The sequence below is a fragment of the Amblyomma mixtum genome, chromosome 10 (genome assembly GCF_055824585.1).
Source record: "Amblyomma mixtum isolate Tamu chromosome 10, ASM5582458v1, whole genome shotgun sequence".
NCBI lineage: Eukaryota > Metazoa > Arthropoda > Arachnida > Ixodida > Ixodidae > Amblyomma > Amblyomma mixtum.
The window spans coordinates 101,948,237-101,967,064 of NC_143021.1; the positions used below are offsets into that span (position 1 = coordinate 101,948,237).

The window sequence follows — 18,828 nt, forward strand, 5'->3', positions numbered from 1 at the left end:
GCCTTGTTGACATGCAGTGGAAGAAGAATCAGCTCTGACAGCAATCGACCATAATATAAGGAGTATGGTCTCCCCATTTATCGGTCGTATAGGGTACGGACCGACCTCCTTTTGACGCGTTGGTCTTTGTGCGCTGTACACATGTCAGAGCTCCATAGAGGGCTTGAGAATTGCAATTTTGGCAGAATGAGTGACTCGTAGGGAATGAGAAAACAGTCTTCACATTTAAAATGCTTAGTTAAGGGTCGTACGGTCCCCTCAATTAACGTGGGCCTCAACGGTGACTCCACTCTCAATATATACTCCTAGGTCGCGATCAATATTGCCACGCTGTATTGTATCAGTATTAACAGTGTAATCAAAGAGAATTGGTTCTTTTCACGTGTTAAAGAGATTGATATATTCTGTAAGAAATCAGTGTTATCGCATTCTGCGTGCATCACTCTGTTACGCAGGTGATATTTTTTGTGCAGATCTTCGCAGTCAGACATTGAATCGACAGACCCAAGATATTTAAATCATCAGAGAATTGTGATATCTTAGAATGCTTGATACAATGTTTAACATCGTTCAAAGTCACATCGAATACTAACGGGGACAAGTTTGACCCCTGCAGTGCACCACAGCTCAAACGATAACATGACGATATATGCGATAGTTCGTAGAATCACTGTTTTTCTAGCGCAACAAATGGATAACTAAGTAAATTGCCTTCCTAAAATCAAACTATATAGCGTAGACCTGTTTCTTCATTGAAACTACTTGGTCAACGTGATGTAGAAACGAAACCAGATTAGTATCTACAGAGCCGCCAGGTAAAAAGCTGTGTTGCTCATTGTTAAGCTTATTCTTGAAAAAGAAGGGTAAACAGGTATGAGAAACACGTTCGACAGAGATAACAGCAGAGAAATTGGGCTATAGTTTAACACCCGTCGGCCAAGCTTCCTTTTTTATGCATTGGCACAACTAGTGATAGCTTCTAGCAGAATGGAAATTCTCGACGGCTGAAGGATAAGTTAAAAACGTGGGCTAAAACAGGAGTAAGACCACCGACGCAGCCTACTATAACAAACATTGCTATTCCGTCAGCACATCGATTTTTTGTTTAACCAATAAACGCCTTTAATACGAAGGAAGGAATCGTTTTGTTCAGGAAGGAGTAACTTTTGGGGTGACTGTAGCTTCGGCATAAACGTTAGCTAAATAATCGGCACGTTGCAAACATTTTCAGAAACGCATGACTATTTGTTGTTTAGGGCCTTTTTGCCCTGTTCCGTATCGAGGTAAAGACGTTTTTCCTCCAATCGATGAGCACTGTGTCTTGTATACCACTCATAAAGATATGTCACACAATGCCATCGGTGACGACGCCGTTTTTCTATCCGCATTTCTTCCCTCAAACAGGCATAGAACCACTACGCATACCTTGAGCCTTTTAACACATTTTTAGGGATGTATGAGCGCAGTGCAGTTGCAATTATATGGGTGATCTTTTGTCGAACTCTAGGGGCACACGTTTCTTAAAAAACTGCGATTTCCCAATCAGAATTCTCCAAGTATCTATACCGTCCTAAGTAGTCCCCATTGAAGTAGTCCCCCGTAATCCGCCATTCACGTAGTCAGATTAAGTACAGTTGAAGATTCAACAATATCCTCACATGGACGGTGCCAACATAGATCGGCGCAAGCACTGGTAGAGGTTCCGAGATAGTGGAATTGATGGCGTTTGTCAGAAACCGATCTAGCAGGCTTCTTTTTGAGTGGGGAAGGCAATTTTTTTAGTTGGAGCTGCGCAAAGCATGAGAATTCGAGCAGGTCGTTATATTTTACCCGAACCTCACAGCTTCATGGAACACAGACCCTAGTCAACCTGGTTAACCCTGGGATGTTAAAGTCACCCATGATATGTGCAGGATATTTGGTAAAATTAACACAATTGCATGTACATCGTGATTGATGATAACTGTGCTTGTACAGTTTGTTCTGCAGTTGAAGCATTAACCCGTCTTATTCTGTGAAGCCGACCGGTAGATATTAAGCATGAAATGCTTTTAGCCACCGTTGTCGGCAGTGTGGTGACGTCACGCCGAGACCGAGAGCCATCATCCGGGCACTGAAATCCACTCATCCGGGCACTGAAATCCAGTCATCCGGGCACTGAAATCCAGTCATCCGGGCACTGAAATCCAGTCATCCGGGCACTGAATTCCAGTCATCCGGGCACTGAAATCCACTCATCCGGGCATTGAATTCCAGTCATCCGGGCTCTGAAACGAGAACATCCGGGCACCGTACGAGACTTAACGAGATCTAACGAGACTCTGTAAGCCCTCCTACGCGACCGGCATGCAAGCGCCGGTTGGTCTCCAAAGGAGTCACAAAAAATAACTGCTGCCAGTGTCTTCTCAATGTTTATCAAGATATCAGTCGCTCTGCGTTTGATAATGCACGGAATTATAATTTCCGATTTCTAATAACGCGTGCAAAAAGCACATAAATGCCACGATACACTTTGTTGCCATACGTGATCTCTTAGGGGCTTCGCGCATCGAAACAAAGCCGCGCAGGCGCACAGGGTCCGGGGGAGAAGCGCTGCGTTCAAAGGGCAAGGAATCGCGCCGAACGGGTGGTGGCGTTCCTCCCTTCCATTACGGTGTGGTTCGGGTGTCCACCGAGATGGCAGAGAATTACTGCGCCATTTCCTTTCCTCAAAAATCTCTGCCTCTCCCGTAAACGAGAGTAGAGTAAGCATGAAATGTTTACGGGCCTAATGTCATCTCGGTGGACACCCGAACCGCACCGTACAGGAAGGGAGGAACGCCACCACCCGTTCAGCGCGATGCCTTGCCATTTGACCGCAAGGTTTTTTGAGGAAAGGAAATGGCGCAGTAATTCTCTGCCATCTCGGTGGACACCCGAACCGCACCGTAAAGGAAGGGAGGAACGCCACCGCCCGTTCGGCGCGATGCCTTGCCCTTTGAACGCAGCGCTTCTCCCCCGGGCCCCTGTGCGCCTGCGCGGCGTTGCTTCGATGCGCGAAGCCCCTAAGAGATCACGTATGACAACGAAGTGTAACGTGGCATTTATGTGCTTTTTGCACGCGTTATTAGAAATTGGAAATTATAATTCCGTGCATTATCAAACCCACAGCTCCACTGATATCTTGATAAACATTGAGAAGGCACTGGCAGCAGTTATTTTTTGTCTCGTTTGGAGACCAACCGGTGCTTGCATGCCGGTCGCGTAGGAGGGCTTAGAGAGTCTCGTTAAATCTCGTTAAGTCTCGTACGGTGCCCGGATGTTCTCGTTTAAGAGCCCGGATGACTGGAATTCAGTGCCCGGATGAGTGGATTTCAGTGCCCGGATGACTGGAATTCAGTGCCCGGATGACTGGATTTCAGTGCCCGGATGACTGGATTCCAGTGCCCGGATGAGTGGATTTCAGTGCCCGGATGATGGCTCTCGGTCTCGGCGTGACGTCACCACACTGCCGACAACGGGGGCTAAAAGCATTTCATGCTTAAAAAAAATCTCTGCCTCTCCCGTAACCGAGAGTAGAGTAAGCATGAAATGTTTACGGACACCCGAACCGCACCGTACAGGAAGGGAGGAACGCCACCACCCGTTCAGCGCGATGCCTTGTCATTTGAAGGCAAGGTTTTTTGAGGAAAGGAAATGGCGCAGTAATTCTCTGCCATCTCGGTGGACACCCGAACCGCACCGTAAAGGAAGGGAGGAACGCCACCACCCGTTCGGCACGATGCCTTGCCCTTTGAACGCAGCGCTTCTCCCCCGGATCACGTACGACAACGAAGTGCAACATGCAATTTATGTGGTTTTTGCACGCGTTATTAGAAATCGGAAATTATAATTCCGTGCGTTATCAAACCCACAGCTCCACTGATATCTTGATAAACATTGAGAAGGCACTGGCAGCAGTTATTTTTTGTCTCGTTTGGAGACCAACCAGCGCTTGCATGCCGGTCGCGTAGGAGGGCTTACGGAGTCTCGTTAAATCTCGCTAAGTCTCGTACGGTGCCCGGATGTTCTCGTTTCAGAGCCCGGATGACTGGATTTTAGTGCCCGGATGACTGGATTTCAGTGCCCGCATGACTGGAATTCAGTGCCCGGATGACTGGATTTCAGTGCCCGGATATCTGGATTTCAGTGCCCGGATGACTGGATTTCAGTGCCCGGATGATGGCTCTCGGTCTCGGCGTGACGTCACCACACTGCCGACAACGGGGGCTAAAAGCATTTCATGCTTAAAATCTCTGCCTCTCTCGTAACCGAGAGTAGAGTAAGCATGAAATGTTTACGGGCCTAATGTCATCTCGGTGGACACCCGGACCGCACCGTACAGGAAGGGAGGAACGCCACCACCCGTTCAGCGCGATGCCTTGCCATTTGGTTTTTTGAGGAAAGGAAATGGCGCAGTAATTCTCTGCCATCTCGGTGGACACCCGAACCGCACCGTAAAGCAAGGGAGGAACGCCACCACCCGTTCGGCGCGATGCCTTGCCCTTTGAACGCAGCGCTTCTCCCCCGGGCCCCTGTGCACCTGCGCAGCTTTGCTTCGATGCGCGAAGCCCCTAAGAGATCACGTACGACAACGAAGTGTACGTGGCATTTATGTGCTTTTTGCAGGCGTTATTAGAAATCGGAAATTATAATTCCGTGCATTATCAAACGCACAGCGCGACTGATATCTTGATAAACATTGAGAAGGCACTGGCAGCAGTTATTTTTTGTGACTCGTTTGGAGACCAACCGTTGCTTGCATGCGGTCGCGTAGGAGGGCTTAGAGAGTCTCATTAAATCTCGTTAAGTCTCGTCCGGTGCCCGGATGTTCTCGTTTCAGAGCCCGGATGACTGGAATTCAGTGCCCGGATGACTCGATTTCAGTGCCCGGATGACTCGATTTCAGTGCCCGGATGACTCCATTTCAGTGCCCGGATGACTCGATTTCAGTGCCCGGATGACTCGATTTCAGTGCCCGGATGACTCGATTTCAGTGCCCGGATGACTCGATTTCAGTGCCCGGATGAGTGGATTTCAGTGCCCGGATGAGTGGATTTCAGTGCCCGGATGATGGCTCTCGGTCTCGGCGTGACGTCACCACACTGCCGACAACGGGGGCTAAAAGCATTTCATGCTTAAAAACGTTGCGTTCAAATGGCAAGGCATAGCGCTGAACGGGTGGTGGCGTTCCTCCCTGCCTGTACGGTGCGGTTCGGGTGTCCACCGAGATGACATTAGGCCCGTAAACATTTCATGCTTACTCTACTCTCGGTTACGGGAGAGGCAGAGATTTTAAGCATGAAATGCTTTTAGCTCCCGCTGTCGGCAGTGTGGTGACGTCACGCCGAGACCGAGAGCCATCATCCGGGCACTGAATTCCAGTCATCCGGGCACTGAAACGATTACATCCGGGCACCGTACGAGACATAACGAGATTTAACGAGACTCACTAAGCCCTCCTACGCGACAGGCATGCAAGCGCCGGTTGGTCTCCAAACGAGTCACAAAAAATAACTGCTGCTAGTGCCTTCTCAATGTTTATCGAGATATCAGTCGAGCTGTGCGTTTGATAATGCACGGAATTATAATTTACGATTTCTAATAACGCGTGCAAAAAGCACATAAATGCCACGATACACTTCGTTGTCATACGTGATCTCTTAGGGGCTTCGCGCATCGAAGCAAAGCCGCGCAGGCGCACAGGGGCCCGGGGGAGAAGCGCTGCGTTCAAAGGGCAAGGCATCGCGCCGAACGGGTGGTGGCGTTCCTCCCTTCCATTACAGTGTGGTTCGGGTGTCCACCGAGATGGCAGAGATTACTGCGCCATTTCCTTTCCTCAAAAAACCTTGCGTTCAAATGGCAAGGCATCGCGCTGAACGGGTGGTGGCGTTCCTCCCTTCCTGTACGGTGCGGTTCGGGTGTCCACCGAGATGACATTAGGCCCGTAAACATTTCATGCTTACTCTACTCTCGGTTACGGGAGAGGCAGAGTATTTTTTTAAGCTGAAGTGAATATATTTTTGATGTATTTAATGTTTTTTTTGTGTATTTCTAATGTAATGTAATGTATTTAATGGGCATTTTTAGTATATTTTTAATGCAATATATACATTCGAAGCGCGCAAAAATGTACTTTTCCCGTATTGTAAAGAACGTTCAAAATATTATTCCTAGCATACTTAGAAAGCATTTGTATTGCAGTTCAAGCATAGGGACAAAAAAATGTGAAATAAATATGAAATGAATACAATATGTATGAAATGCATTTTAAGCACATCTTCTTTTTCGCTAAGGGAATCATAACGAAGGTTTAGACAGTTTATAAAAGTAAAAACAGGCGAATAATCTAAAGAACTGAAAATAAAAGAAGGCAAATGAAAGAAAGAAATGCATGTATGAAACAAACTGTGCCTACTCTGTTTCTTTACGCATACATATGTGACCATTTCAGTTGAAGGAAATAAACACTGGAGACATTAAACAGTCGTGGTAGCTAAATATAGCATTATTAATGTCAATAAGAACTGGTTTTTGAGGAAAAGAAATGGCGCAAAATGTCTCACATCTCTGCGGACACCTGAACCGCGCCGTAAAGGAAGGGATAAAAATGGAGTAAAAGAACAAGGGAAGAAAGGTGTACCGTAATGGAGGGTGTGGGAATAATTTTGACCACCTGGTGATCTTTAACTGCTCTGACATCGCACAGCACACGGGCGACTTTTGCGTATCACCTCCATCGAAACGCGGCCGCCGCGGTCGGGATAGCAACAGGAAACTGCGGCTTAGTAGCCGAACGCGCTAATCACTGGAGCTCTGCGGAGTGTGAAATTTGAAAGCCGAATACAGGACAGGTTGTTTAAGCATGAAGGCCTTTCAATTACTCTTTCATCCTAGGAACCAATCTCTCTAATTTATTCTGACCTAATGTATTGCGGTCAAATAACCTTAGTTTTAAAACCCGCTACACAATTTTACTTCAAAACTGAAGGTAAACAGGAATATCTTTTCATGAGACGCTGGTTGTTAAGAGTGCTAATTACCATATAAACGCTAGAATATTTTTCCTACGCAGGCAAGGAACGAGTTACCTCATGGTACAGGGCTGGCAACGATGCGTGTAGGGCGTCCAGTGAGGGTCCCAGGATGTCACGGGCTCGTTCAATATCTTCTCTACAAACTCTGCGAACGTGAATGTTCCCTTTGGTCCGCTGCCTACGAATCCTCCTTTGTACATCTACTTGGCTCCCCACACGGTAGGATCGGTATTCCTGACTTTATTCAAATATGCCGAGACAAGTCTTTCGAATGGATACCGTACTATGATCACCTTGGTGTAGTTGGACCCAAGCTTGTCTCTCCAGTAGGCCCCGGGAAGGAGGGCGCGATACTTTCTCCAGAATTTCATAAAAATGCTGTCTGCGGTGTGATTCGAACCCAAGGCCTTTTCGACTTACAAGACGAGTGCCTTGAGACTGGATGTGGCTGCCTTCGGCACCGAACAAAACGAAAAGTGATGTGACTTCACCACATAGAGAGAACACGTTCTCCACGTGCAATTCGGTTCCTTTGATAACCCTTGGCGACCTTCAGTATGACGTAAACGGAGCGATTCGCCGTATTTTTTGCAGGCTGAGTCCATTCTGGCGAGCCTTGACGCCAGATCGTCCACAGTCTTTTCCGAGAGCGCCTCCAGACTGAGGAAGCAGCGGTCACTCGAAGCGCTGCATTTGCACGCTGAATGCTGCAGCATGAAAACGAAAATATTTTTGCGCGTGAACGAAAATGCCTTGAACCCTTCAATTACCGCAGCCTTGTTATTTCCACGCACACCTGCATATGACATTCGAACCATTATCTGTTCATGACATGAAGAGAGTTTTACATACGAACGAATCAATTCGAGAAATATTTCGAATTCTTGAAGTATCCTTATGAATAAATGCATTGCCGTGACACCTTACGCGAAATCGAACCCTTTGGCAAAGCACTGTGCATGGACTCAATGTTAAGTGAAATTCTATTAGCGTTTATTGCGTCGGAAGAGCTGAGACGTTAACGTTTTACATGCGAGAAAACTTTACTGCGAGTTCCACTTGAGCAGAAGCAGGCGGCCGCGATAAACACTAGCAAATAACGGCGGTTTTCGGTAACATTGGTTACTTATTTTGACGTTTTATTTTTTCCCGTACGCTCCTTCTGAAACACCGCCACGGGCGAAAATTACCAACGCGTAAAGATCACCTGTCCTTCGCCTGTCCCAGCGGCTCTTGTCACCCCACTCCTTTTTGGCCACATTTTTAACAGTGCGTACACATGGCGGTTGAGCCTTCAGCTCATGCACAAGAGAATACAGGACTACTCCTGCGATATACGACGTAACTCTAACCGTGGCGATCTCAATAACGGTCAGCATTATTCAGTAACGATTAGCAGACTGACACAGCACTTCCCAGAATGAGATAAATTAGATGGCATCCTTTGTTCAAAATTGTCGAACTCCAGTGACGAAGATTTGTTACCCTTCCTGTCAGCAAACTATGTAAGTGTAACCAGACACAGCAGGGCCCCGACTGAAATCGAGACGCTTTACCAAGAACGCAAAAACGCTGAACTGAAGGGCGACAGTATATTTCCTTTTTGAAATGTACTGTGTGCTTGATTCCACTCTCTAGCTACAAAGGAATTGAGAGCAGTTCACGAACCGCAGTTCCCTTAATCTCTCTCTTAAGCAGGCAGCCACGATGGTTTGACGCGGGTCACAATACTCACTTCAAGAAAGGAAAAGCAATAAGTAATAAGTGTGAAAGTAAACGCGTAGCTTTTCAAACGAAAATCTTGCGATTCGCATTTACCAGTCCCGCTTACAGTTCTCACGTTTGTGCTAAACGTTTCATTAAAGGTTTCTTTTGCGTAGTCCGCTAACGCGCTCTTGTTCACGCGCATGTCGCTTCTTCGCTGGGGCAGTTCATAGAAATTTTGCATCGAAACAATTTCATAAATACAATTTCAGAATTTTCTATGTGCCATCCAACCCATCCACTCATGGCTCAGCGGCCTTTACTGGAAGTAGCACCTTCACTGTGCGAATAACTTCCTTGTTATTCCCACCGAACAAATTCTGTCAACGGTAATTGAGTTATTCTGATTCATAACATAGCGCGAGCAGAGATTGCCACTGTAAACGAATATTATTTCAGGACCGGCCGCCACTGAAAGTGAAGGGGCAACCAGCTGTGTATCTGAGTCACCCGCAGGGTCTGTCAATGACATTCTCAACCAATCACAGCCGCGTTTCAAAAGCGTGCGAATGTTGCCGAAGCTCCCAAACATATTAAGCATGAAATGCTTTTAGCTCCCGTTGTCGGCAGATTGGTGACGCCACGCCGAGACCGAAATCCACTCATCCGGGCTCTGAAACGAGAACATCCGGGCACCGTACGAGACTTAACGAGATTTAACGAGACTCTCTAAGCCCTCCTACGCGACCGGCATGCAAGCGCCGGTTGGTCTCCAAACGAGTCACAAAAAATAACTGCTGCCAGTGCCTTCTCAATGTTTATCAAGATATCAGTCGAGCTGTGCGTTTATAATGCACGGAATTATAATTTCCGATTTCTAATAACGCGTGCAAAAAGCACATACATGCCACATCCGGGCACTGTACGAGATTTAACGAGACTCTCTAAGCCCTGCTACAGGACCGGCATACAAGCGCCGGTAGCTTCGCGCCGAACGGGTGGTGGCGTTCCTCCCTTCCTGTATGGTGCGGTTCGGGTGTCCACCGAGATGACAGAGAATTACTGCGCCATTTCCTTTCCTCAAAAAGCGTTTCGTTCAAAGGGCAACGCATCGCGCCGAACGGGTGGTGACGTTCTTCACTTCCTGTACGGTGCGGTTCGGGTGTCCACCGCGATGACAGAGAATTACTGCTCCATTTCCTGTCCTCAAAAAACGTTGCGTTCAAAGGGCAAGGCATCGCGCCGAACGGGTGGTGGCGTTCCTACCTTCCTGTAAGGTGCGGCTCGGGTGTCCACCGAGATGGCAGAGAATTACTGCGTAATTTCCTTTCCTCAAAAAGCGTCACGTTCAAAGGACGAAGCATCACGCCGAACGGGTGGTGGCGTTCCGCGGACTGCCTGGCAGCGCTACAACACGCTGCTGCGTTTCGCTCCTAAAGGCGAAGCTTAAGCGTCATTAATTAGCAGTTTATTAGTACTTAGTCATTAATCAGTCATTACACACTAATCAGTAATTTGTCATTACTTCGTCATGAATTATGTGTGACGTAATCCAGTGGTAACATCACCAATGTCACATACGCAAAGTGGTGCTGAAAACGCTTTCGCCTCTACGCACTTCGGACAGTTTCGAACGCGCTGCATATACATTCTTGTCAGGCCTGCGTCTCGTCGTGGCCGCGTGCGCTTCGCAATATGCCCTTAAACATTTCATGCTTACTCTACTCTCGGTTACGGGAGGCGCAGAGATTTTTTTTTGCCTCAGAGATGATCAGCGAGCATAAGGGACACGCACACAGCCAACGGAGACCTGCGGCTCTTTATGCATAAGCGATAGGCTGAAGGCACCAAAGGACTATGTCGTCTAAATATGCGCTGAGTATGTATGGTTGCTCGCTCAGAAACACGCATACTCCCTTCATCATGTGGCTTGCGAACGCCCTCCCCCTACGGCATCAGAAACATCGCTGTTTAATGTTTGATGCAGTCTAATTTTGAAGCGTTCTGCATTCGAAAGAAACTTGTCATGACTGTCAATACGGCTGCTATAGTAGTATGGAAGGAAAAGGTAAGATTTTGATCCTTTTTATCACGGTTTTCTTCGCGCTTAATAGTATTATTATTATTAATAGTATTGTAAGCACAACATGCGACCTTCGTCTTCATCTGTACATATCCATCATCATCGCTCATCTTCTTCTTCGAAGGGTTGGTCGCCATATTTGCGGGTGCCATTAAAGCTCGCTCCATCCTGCGCTCTGTCTCCCGTCTCACAAGTGGTGGAGTGTGCTCTCGATCCCTGCGTCCTCTCCGCCGCCAGACTGCAGCTACGTTCCGGTCGCCACCTGCTCGTACCATCCGGACCGATGGATACCGTCAGCGACAACACCACTCGTACTCCCGATGGGCCCCCCGTTCTTCCTCTCGATTCGAACCGTCTGGAGCCAGCAATGATGAGCCAACCCGGTGCTTTCCAATCTTCTGGACATCCCACTTGGACCATCACGGAAAACTAAATTGTGCAGTTTCCGGAGGTAAAACTGCACCGCACGCCGACCTCTCAATTCCTCCTGCACAGCCATCGAACATGTTAACCGTTGATATTGAAGGCACTGTAGTAGAAGCATTGATCGATACGGGCGCCGCCATTTCTGTATTTAGTTCTGCTTTATGTTCTCGTCTTCCAAGGTGCGCACCCCTTAGAGTGGTCTTTCTCTCCGTGCTGCCAATGATGAATCAATGCGTCCTTCCGGATTGTGTACAGCACGAGTCACTATCGACGGAATCCTGCACTATATAGTATTTGCTGTGCTTCCCTCCTGTGCTTATCCCCTCATCCTCGGCTGGCACTTCCTCTACTCTGCGCAAGCTGTAATTGCCTGCTGTTCCCCTACTCTACAAGCTTCTGAATCCGACTTTTCTGCCGTTTCTGTCCTGCCTTCTCATCATCTGGTTACCACCGCTGATCATGTACTTTACCCCGGCTGCGAAGATGTCCTCTCTGTTGCTTCTGCCCACGTCAACGCTGGGGACGTTTTCGTCACACCACGCCCCCGTCTTTTCTCAAGGGGCATCTTTCTCGTCGCTTCCCTGCTCCGCTTCACCAATGGGTCTTCACTACTGACTGCCTTCAACACTACGCCGGAACCCATTCTTCTGCGTCAAGGCACAGCCATCGCTTCTGTGGATACCACTCAACCTGTAGCCGTTCTTTCCTCTGCCCCATCAAGCTTCGCTCTTTCGACCCCTGCTTCTGCCTCTGCATCTATTTCAGCTGCTATCAGCCCCGGCCTCACCCTGACTCAAAAAGATGAATTGCTTGCCGTCTTGACCAAGCATGCCGCTTCCTTCGATACCCAGACAGCAACCTTGAGCCAAACCACCGCAGCTAAGCATCGCATCTACACAGATGGTTCGGGCATCATTCGCCGTCGCCCGTATCGTGTGTCTTCTAGTGAGCGCAAGGTTATTCAAGACAACGTAGCCGACAAGCTCAAGCGCCACATCATACGCCCTTCTTCGAGTCCTTGGTCTTCGCCTGTTGTGCTGGTTCAAAAGAAGGATGGCTCAGTATGCTTTTGTGTTGACTATCGCGCCCTTAACAAGATCACTAGAAAATATGTTTATCCGCTGCCTCGGATTGATGACGCCCTCGACTGACTCCAAGGTGCACAATTTTTCTCTAGTCTCGACCTAAGATCCGGATACTGGCAAATACCGATGCATGAGGCCGACAAGGAAAAAAGTGCTCTCGCCACTCCCGATGGATTATACGATTTCAACGTTCTGCCGTTCGGCCTATGCAATGCTCCGGCCACGTTCTAGCACATGATTGACACCGTTCTCCGAGGCCTGAAGAGGAAAACGTGCCTATGCTACCTCGACGACATAGTCATTTTTTCTTCGACTTTTTCTGAACACCTTGTTCGTCTCGATGAAGTATTAAGCGCACTTTCTGAGGCCGGCCTTCAGTTAAACACCAAGAAATGTTGCTTTGCTTCCACTTCTATCAAGGTCCTCGGTCACGTCGTTAGCCAGAAGGGTGTAAAGCCTGATCCCGACAAAGTGGCTGCAGTTTTGCATTTTCCCTGCCCATCGCGCGTCAAAGACCTGCGCAGTTTCCTGCGGCTAGCGTCATACTTCCGGCGCTTCATACGCAACTTTGTCTCTATTGCGGCCCCTTTGCATAAGCTCCTCTGCGTTGGCCAGCCGTTTGTTTGGTCTGAAACCTGTGAGGTCACTTTTACTACCTTAAAGAAGGCTGTCACATCTTATCCGATACTGGCGCATTTCGACGACAATGCTCCAACGATTTTACACACGGACGCCAGTGGACACGGCATTGGTGCAGTTCTTCTGCAGCGGCAGCACTCCTCGTGCGAGCAAGTCATCGCCTACGCCAGTCGTACTCTGACTGCAGCGGAGCAGAACTACACGATAACTGAGCAAGAGTGCCTCGCTGTTGTCTGGGCCATTCAGAAATTTCGCCCTTATATGTACGGCCGCCAGTTCAGAGTTGTCACTGACCATCATGCCCTGTGCTGGTTGTCCTCGCAGAAAAAATTGTCCGGGCGCCTCGGCCGCTGGATTCTCCGTCTCCAGTAATATGACTTTACCGTCACCTATAAATCGGGCAAGAAAAACCAGGACGCCGATGCGCTATCTCGTTGTCCCCTCGCCCAAACCCAACCTCCGCGCGTGTCCTCCGCATCCTCAAACTGCCAAACTACCCCTTCGACGGCTATCTCAACCTTGACGGCCGCACCCATTGACTTCATGCCAGCTCCCAGTCTTGGCGATCTCGCCTCAGCGCAGCGGGCCGACCCTTACTGCCGGACTCTTATCGACCGTCTGAGCGGTGCTACAGGGCCACCGAATGCCCGCCTACGTCGCCAACTTAACTCTTTCAAGCTAGTCGACAACATCCTTCTTTGGCACAATTACAGCCCCTTCGGTGACTCATGGGTGCCTGTCGTACCCCGTTCTCTTCGCCGAGAAGTTTTGCAGGCCTTTCATGATGACCCCACGGCTGGCCACTTAGGCTTGCAGAAAACTTATGACCGCATCAAGCGCCGTTTCTTTTGGCCTGGCCTCTCAACCGCTGTTGGAAAATATATTGCGTCTTGCATCTCTTGCCAACGTCGTAAATGGAGCACGTCTGCCCCTGCGGGCCTTCTACAGCCTCTCCCCTGTCCTTTCTCCCCTTTTGAAGTCGTTGGGATTCACCTCTACGGTCCCTTACCATTAACACCAACGGGCAACCGTTGGATCGTCACTGCCATCGACCACTTAACTAGATACGCTGAAACGGCCCCTGTTCCTTCCGGCTCTGCTTCAGAGATCGCCCACTTCTTCCTGAACGCCATCCTTCTGCGCCATGCAGCTCCTCGTGTCCTTATTAGAGACCGCGGCAAGTCCTTCCTCTCCAGCATCCTTGCCGAAGTTCTTCACGCCTCCAGAACCGTGCACAAAACCTCTTCAGCTTATCACCCTCAGACCAATGGGCTCACAGAGCGCTTTCATCGCACGCTGTCCGATATGCTAGGCACGTACATCCAGCCCGACCACACCAACTGGGACACCATGCTTCCCTTCGTTACCTTTGCATACAATACTGCCGTGCAAAGAACCACCAGCTTCTCCCCATTCTTCCTTGTGTATGGACGTCAACCTACATTCACCCTCGAAGCGTCTTTCTTCTCCGCCCCCTCAACCTCTTCCAGACTCTCTCACGAACAGTTTACTTCTCGTCTTACCTACTGCCGTACCATTGCCCGCCTGAATACCGACGCCTCCCAAGCCTCCCGGAAAAGCACCTATGATCTCTCCCACCGTTCCATATTTTTTCTCCCTGGTGATGAGGTACTGCTGTGGACTCCAGTGCGTACCCCGGGACTGTGTGAAAAATTCTTGAGCCGTTATATTGGTCCGTATACTGTACTCGAACAAACGTCCCCGGTGAACTGTCGCGTTGCCCCTGTTCATCCTGTTAATGATCGTCGCTGCAGAGGTGCCGAGATTGTTCATGTTTCCCGCCTCAAACCCTTCGCCCGTCGCCCTACTGTGGTATAACCTGCGCCCGGGCCGGTCGCTTTCGTACGCGAGGGGAGAAAGTGTGAGCACAACATGCGACCTTCGTATTCATTTGTACATATCCATCATCATCGCTCATCTTCTTCTTCGGAGGGTTGGTCGCCATATTTGCGGGTGGCATTAAAGCTCGCTCCATCCTGCGCTCTGTCTCCCGTCTCACAGTATTAATAGTATAGCCGTGTCAATTCTCATTTATCTTATATTTTTTCTCCGTATTCCTCTATTGCTCGTTCTTCTCCTTGTGAAATTCAGGTGTCCCAGTAAGCGCTTTAGTAGCACTCAATGCTTGATTATGTGCGCTTTCGTCGATGCTCTCTCCCGGCAGGGCTCTAGGATGACGCAAGTGGCACGTCCTAGCTAATTTTGGCGCCGCACTCTTCACAATGGAAGCGCAACCCCGGCAGTAATAAAACACAGCTCAAGCTTGGCTTAGTAGAATTCTGTTATTTCATGGATACTGAATCGCGGTGCATAATAAATATTTGCACGCGAGTTAGTTTGAAAGGAGTCACAAGTGGCTGGAAGGAAAAAGTACAAACCAGTGCCTTGTGCTAGTTTGAAAGGAGTCACAACTGGCTAGAAGGAAAAAGTGCAAACAAGTGCCTTGTGCACGTGACATATAGCTACTCCCGCCCTCTTGAATAGCCACAAAAGAGCTACGAGAGTAGCGACCAGGTAAGATGCACTAATTTTGCCGCTGAGCATGAACCGCTATCAAACTTTTTATAAAGGGACTTGTGAAGAAGAGCGCCATGTCGAAAGTGTACTGTGCTGCGAGATCGTTCCGCAACTCCTACTACAAAGGAATACAAGTGTTCTTTAGCTGTCCCTGACTATCCACGCGTGTGTATCTCATTTTGCGAATATCGTTAGGGATACCGATTGAAAGGGTTGGCGATCATGAGTCAAATGATATTGTGATTTGAAGCCCATACAGCAAAGCGCCATCATCCCGCTAGTAACGAAGGAGGAAGTAAAGAAAGCCTTAGGAGCAATGCAAAGGGAGAAATCAGCTGGTGAGCATCAGATGGCAGCAGATTTGTTGCCGGATGGAGGAGACATTGTGCTCGAAACACTAGCCACCCTGTATACGCAATGCCTTGTGACCTCGAGCGTACCTAGAGCTTGGAAAGTCGCTAATATCCTAATTCATTAGAAAGAAGATGTCAAGGACTTGGAGAATTACAGACCAATCAGCTTATTTTCTGTTACCTACAAAGAATTTACGAAGGTAATCGCTAATACGGTCAGGACAACCTTAGACATTAATCAACCAAATGATCAGGCAGGCTTTCGCAAACGATACTCAACAAAAGTCCATATTCACACTATCAATCAGGTGAATGAAATGCGCAGAGTATAACAAGCCTCTATATATAGCGTTCATTGATTAAGAGAAAGCATTCTACTCAGTACAAACCTCAGCTGTTATGCAGGCATTGCGGAATCAGGGTGTAGAATTGTGTTATGAGAAAATATTGGAAGATATTTATAACCATTGCACAGCTACCATAGTTCTCCGTAAAATCAGCAATAAAATTCCAATAAGGAAAGGTGTCAGGTAGGGAGATACGGTCTCGCCTATGCTATTCTCCACCTGTTTACAGGAGGTATTCCGGGGCCTCAAATGGGAACAGTTGGGGATAAGAGTGAATGGAGAATACCTGAGTAATCTGCGATTCGCTGATGACATTGCCTTGCCAAGTAACTGAGGACACAAACTGCACAGCATGATCAATGAGTTAGACAGACAGAGCAGAACGGTGGAGCTAAAAATTAACATGCAGAAAACCAAAGTAATTTTCAACAGTCTAGCAAGATAAAAGCAATTGGTGGCGAGGTGCTGGAAGCAGTAAGAGAATATGTCTTTTTGGGGCAGGTAGTGACCGCTGATCACGATCATGAGAAGGAAATAACTAGAAGAATAAGAATGGGGTAGAGCGCATATGGCAGGTTCTCTCAGATCATAAGTGGTAGCTTACCAATATCCCTAGGGAGGAAAGTATACAACAGCTGTATCCTACCGGTACTCAGTTATGGGGCAGAAACGTGGAGGCTAACAAAGAGTGTTCAGCTTAAGTTAAGGACAAAGCAGCGAGCTATGTAAAGGAAAATGATAGGTGTAACGTTAGCAGATTGGAAGCGTGCTAAGTGGGTGAAGGAACAAACGCGGGTTAATGACATCGTAGTCGAAATCAAGAGGAAGAAAAGGGCTTGGGCAGGGCATGTAATGCTAAGACAAGATAACCGCTGGTCCTTAACGGTAACGGAGTTGATTCGAAGCTAAGGCAAACGTAGCAGAGTGCGGCAGAAAGTTAGGTGGGTGGATAAGGTTAAACAGTTTGCTTCGATACAGTGGCAGCAACTGGCAAAGGACAGGGATAATTGGAAGGACATGAGAGGGGCCTTTGCCCTGCAGTGGACGTAGTCAGGCTGATGATGATGATGGCTCGGATGGGGCCTCTCGGTACGGTTTCTGGCGAAGAGAGTGTGCATATCCAGTGTCAATGCGATGACTGGTGCGGGAGACGGGAATGTGGCGTGCACTGTCGGGTTGCGAGAAGTCAAAAAATTTATTCGGACATCGACGCATGGCGGAGCCTCTGGAAGAGATGAAGGAATACGCACGCAATGTGGCTACTGAAAAAACTTTCCCGGTGTCCTACGTGAAGATATTAGGCGACAAAAGGTGCAGCTACAGCACCAGCACACAAGCGCTCGCGCGCTGGCGTACTGTTTAGATAGCTGCTCTTTGCGGGGCGAGTGCAAAGCAAGCTTTGAGGCTGAAATCAGTGCGCTTTAGTAATACTATGGAGTTCTTAAAGGTCATGCGCGCTGCTTATAACATCTTCACCATTGTAAATTTCCACATGTGTTGAATAGAAGTACAAGTAGTCTACTACTGCTTAAGCGTAGGCATGGTAAATGTTTTATCGATAAGAATGTTTTTCTAGGAAAAAAGAAAAAAACGTTAGAGATCACTGCCACACCCGCATTAGAGAAATAGGTAAGCATTGGCGATACATTATCGGGGTGTTATCGATACCAGGATTTATTGTCTTATTTAATCAAGTTCAATCAACTGCCCATCTCAGCTTTCAAACTCCGCGCCACGCTTCGTCTTCAAACTTGGCGCCACTGGTTGGCTCAGACTGCACTTTCGGTCACGTAGTGGCACACTTCCGGCGCATTCAATTTGGCGCTACGTTTGCTCTGACCCCGCCCACTGTGTGGACATTGTTGGCTCCAGCTGAGTAATTAACCCAACTCAACTCCAGCGATTTCCCGTAGGAGGTTTTATGATGCTCTGTCCAATGGTATCATTTTTTTTTTCACATAAACCCATTGGCTAGGATGTAATGATGCGTACAAGCTCGTGATGACCCGAAATCGCAAGCCTAGCCATACAGTGCTGACGCATTAGTAAACAGGCACCACCACCGTCGTACAAAACTTTTTCGGACCCATTGTGCCCATAGCTATGTCTCCGCTCTACCCTCGCCCCTGCCAATCAGCAAGCTTTATCACAAATGCCTTTTTCATTAGCCAAAAATTAGCCGGTTGCCACCTACCGCACAAATCAGGACAGAAAATTTCCTCAGTCGTATTTCACTACCAGACTTCGCCATATCCAGCGGATTTTTTGTTCCCTTTTCCACCATCCAATATCTAATATCCAAATTACAAGCATCCTCCAAAAGCACTTTTAAGTGGCACCAGGAATATAACAAAGCCCGAACTCAACTTCGCCCTTTACTCCATACAACTCTGTTGGGTTTTCAATCTTGAGGCGATAATGTTACTTTTCATTCGTACATTTATATAAACTCATTATTTATATTAGTTTTTATTGAAGCTCTATGGGCAACATATTGTATGCTTCTCATGAAATTCGGTTCAAGCTAGCCTAAGCAGTCTACCTTCTAGGCTATGCTTGCCCCTGGGCTATAGCCGTAGGTTCTGTGTAATCGCTGTT

At 48.1% G+C, this 18,828-nt stretch overlaps 1 pseudogene; it reads right to left on the bottom strand.

Moving 5' to 3' along the window:
- The window catches only part of LOC149326555 (carbohydrate sulfotransferase 10-like), an 83,236-nt pseudogene that overhangs the window by 43,842 nt on the left and 20,566 nt on the right, over positions 1-18,828 (bottom strand).